This window comes from Enhydra lutris, unplaced genomic scaffold, assembly GCF_002288905.1.
Source record: "Enhydra lutris kenyoni isolate GAN:26980312 unplaced genomic scaffold, ASM228890v2 scaffoldscaffold28, whole genome shotgun sequence".
Taxonomy (NCBI): Eukaryota; Metazoa; Chordata; class Mammalia; order Carnivora; family Mustelidae; genus Enhydra; species Enhydra lutris.
This window is the reverse complement of record NW_019154112.1, coordinates 23,208,789-23,212,925: the sequence shown is the minus strand read 5'-3', so window position 1 is coordinate 23,212,925 and position 4,137 is coordinate 23,208,789. Positions and strand designations below refer to the sequence as shown.

At 40.3% G+C, this 4,137-nt stretch overlaps 1 pseudogene; it reads right to left on the bottom strand.

Annotated features, from left to right (window-relative positions):
* Positions 1–1,227: 1,227 nt before the first annotated feature.
* Positions 1,228–3,001, bottom strand: LOC111152489 (annotated as a pseudogene).
* Between the last annotated feature and the right edge of the window lie 1,136 nt (positions 3,002–4,137).

Here is a 4,137-nt window from a genome sequence, read left to right as displayed (position 1 = left end):
AAACAAGTGTTGGCGAGGATGTGGAAAAAAAGCAACTGCCATGTACTGTTGATGGGAATGTAAATTGGTGCAGCCACTGTGGAAAACAGTGTGCGGATTCCTCAAAAAATTAAAAATATAATTACCATATGATCCAATAGTTCCACTACTGCATATTTACTTATAAAAAATGAAAGCACTAATTCAAAAAGATATAATGCACCCCTATGTTTATTAGAGCATTATTTACAATAGCCAAGATATGGAAGCAACCCAGGTGTCCTTTAATGATGAATGGATAGAAAAGTGCTATGCACACACACACACACACACACACACACACACACACACACACAGGAATATTATTCAGTCACAAAAAAGAATGAGATTTTGCCATTTGCCAAACATGAATGGATCTAGAGGGTAGTATGCTAAATTAATCAGACTGAAAAAGATAAATATATGATTTCATTCATACATGGAATCTAAAAAACAAAACAAATGAATAAACAAGCAAAAAGCAGAATGAGACTATAAATACAGAGAACAAATTGATGGTTGCCAGAGGTCAAGGTGGTGGGGAGATGGGCAGAATGGGTAAAGGAGAGTGGGACATACAGGCATCCTGTTATGGAGTGAATAAATCATGGCATTAAAAGATACAGCATAGGGGATACAGTCAATGGTATGATGACAGTGGTGTCTGGGTACAGAGATGGTATCTACGCTTGTGATGAGCACAGCATGTAATGCAGAGATGTGTTCAATCACAATGTTGTACACCAGAAACTAATGTAACATTGTGTGTCAACTATACTCAAAAAACATTAATAAAAATGACAACTCTTACATATCAGCCAGCTCATAAACAGAATATTGCCAACATTTTTGAATTCCTCTCTATGCCCTAACTGATGGTGGCCTTTCCTTCCCCACTCTCCAGAAGGAACCTCTCTCCAGAAGTTTTGTTTCTCCATCCCTTTCTTCTTTTTTAAATGTTACCACATATGCATATATCACTCATCAATACATTATTTAGCTTTATCTTTTTTTGAGTTTATATAGATATGGAACTATGTATGGTCTATAGTCTTTGTATCTTGTTCTTTCATACAATTATATTTTTTAGATTCATCCATATCAATACACGTAGTTCTTCTTCCTTTTCTTTTTATCTTTTTTAAAAGTCTCTGAAGTTATTTAACTATTGCGACTATATGATAATTGGTACACATTTTGGTACTGAAGTCATGAACTGTTGAGAACAAGAAGCAGTGTGTAATAGTAACAGGGTTTGTATCTGACAATTACAGCATTGAGCGAATCTTTTCTGTGAACTCTGTGGTTGGTTTTGCAATTTGCCCCTTTGCAGTAGATCCTGGTCTCCATGCTTTCTTCAGCGGCTGTCTCTGACAGTCCTCATCTTCCTCCTCCTCAGGTAGTCCTTGGAAATTATTTGTCCAGCGAATTTAATAGTCAGTCCTTCATTGAAGTGACACTTCCTTTTCATTTCAAATTGTCGCTTTTCTCCTTGTTCTTCAGTCGAGAGGTCTCTCTCCTCGTCCGCACTGCTTTCTTATTCGTGAACCCCATACTTTGGCTGAGAGTGTTCAGCAGCAGCTGATTTCTTAGGGAAGGAATCTGGAGTCAGGGCGGCAGTGGTTTCTGAACCACTGTACCCATCTTCACCGTCACACCATACTATGGTGAGGAGGGCTGGGTTCTTCTATTCTCATCAAACCATTGTCTTTGTCTGCTGGGTGATAGGTGGCCAGAATGTTCACTTCATCCCACTTCTCGGATTTTTTCCCCCAGCTCTTCGTGGACTCTCTTGTTGGGCTGCTTGGCCAAGGCCTCTAGAGAGGAAGTTGCAGAGCTCATGCTCCTCAGGACCCCCTCGATGGGCCGATGTGAGGCCGACCAGGGCTCTTGAGGTCCAGGGTTGGTGGTCAGCTTAGCCCAGTTGCCTGGCACCCACTCACCAGGCTACCGCTGGGGCAAGAGTGGCCGCACCTGCTATGGGGTCAGCTCCCTGAGTCACGACTCGAGGACCCCAATGCCAGGGTGGAGTCAATTGTCACCACACACTTTTCACCACCCGCAATTACCTGCCACTGATGCTCTCCTTCCTTTTCAATGCTGTGTAATGTTCTGTGGTCTGTGACTCCCATAAATTTTATGTTAGCTTTTTTTGGTTGACATCAAGACATTGACTTTTTTTTTTTCTCTCTCTTAGGAATACTGCTATTATGACCACTCTTGAACATGGCTTTTGCAATGCATCTGCAATAGTTTCTCTTTGGTTACAATCCTTAGAAAAGGTAACTTAATGGTAAAGTGTAAGCAAATGCAATTTTACTGGATGACACCAAGTTATTTTCCGAAATAGTTGTTCGGATTTGCAATCACACCGACAGTGTATGAGAGTTCCCACTGTGGCACATCCCTGATTATCATTGGTACCATCAGACTTTACATCTCTCTCAGTTTGGTGCATGTGAAATAATAACTAATGATATTAATTTGCATCTCCCTGGTTAATGCAATGTCTAACTTAATGAGATTGGTCATCTTTTCAGGAATTATAAGTGTTCTTCTTTCCTCTTTTGTGAAATTCCTTTTCCTTCCTTTTCCCTGCTTTATAGGGTTATTTTTTTTTATTGTGTCATAGATGTTCTTTATTCGCAGTCTTTTAAGTGTCCTGCAAATACTGCTTCCTATTGGTGCCTCATCTCTTCCCTCACTTCATGATGGCTCTGTTGAATAGCACGAATGAAAGTTTTAAAGTTTTGATGTAGTCAAAGATAACAATGCTTTCTTCGTGATGTGTATTGAGAACTCCTTCCTCTGAGGTCATAAATAGAGTATCTTCTAAGTGTTCAAAAATTTGGCCTTCACATTTCAATCTTAATCGGTGTGGAGTCTGTATGCGTACTTTATGCTTGACCAGTTACATATTTCATACCTGCCTAGATCTGCTGGCACCAGAATATAGGCTGGAAAACATAGCACAGCCGTGCATGTCTTCAGTGAGGACCCACGGAACACTCCAGTGGCCCTCCTTTAGCCCCACAGCAATGGTGCAGATGCGGGGAAGGACGTGACACTGGCTTAGAACCTCCAGGCTCGGTACGAACCAATAACTCTTCTAGCTAGGACAGAGCTTTCAGGGGCTGGCAAGGATGCTTAGTTAGAACTTATATGGAGTCAGGGAAGCTTCCCACAAGATATTTATGGTTCATTTACAGTCATCCAGAACAAATATATTCAATCAGGGGTAATTTGTTATCATAAGCATTGCTGCTTCGACACACAGCTGAAATTCTACCTCTATCAGGTTTCAAGGGAAACAGGAGAAAAGGTAACACAAGGTCAATTTCCCATATATTGTGTACGTGTGTGTATGCATGCTTGTGTGTCACTTTGTGATGGCATTTTTGACCTGACAATTTTGTGTTGGCATTTGTGACCTGTCCCCTTAGCTAGGCTCTTGTCCCTGTGAGGCAGTCTAGCTGTTGTGAAGTAGTGTTGCACATGTAATTAAAGCCCTTAAACAGTTGACTCTAAGAAGATTATTCTGGATTATCTGGGTGGGCCTCATTGAATCTGTTTGAAGGTCTTAAACATTGGACGAGGATTTCCCCAGGAGAGAGAGGTAATTCCACCTGGGGTTGATGGGCTTTGGCCAGTTCCAGTCGAGTTCCATCGTGCTTATGATGGCCTCCTCTATGGATTCTGAATTTGCTCACCCAGTCCCAACAATCACATAAGCCAATTCCTTATAATAAATTTATCTCTTGCACTCTCTCTGTGTCTCTGTCTCTCTTGCTCTTTATATTATATATATATATATATATATACTATTTATTTAACCCAGCTTTATTGTTTATTTATTCATTCATTTATTTATTCTGGTTCTGCTTCTCTAAACCTTAACTTATATACTATTCTTTTCTTCTTTATTTTATACAAATTTGGATGTCTTTTGTTGTTGTTGTTTGTTGTTGTCTGATTACTGAGGCTAGGACTTCTAGTACTATGTTGAATAGCAGTGGTGATACTGGACAGCCCTGTTGTGTTCCTAACCTTAGGGGAAAGGCTCCCAGTTTTTCCTCATTGAGAATGATATTCAGTGTGGGTTGTTCATAGATGGCTTTT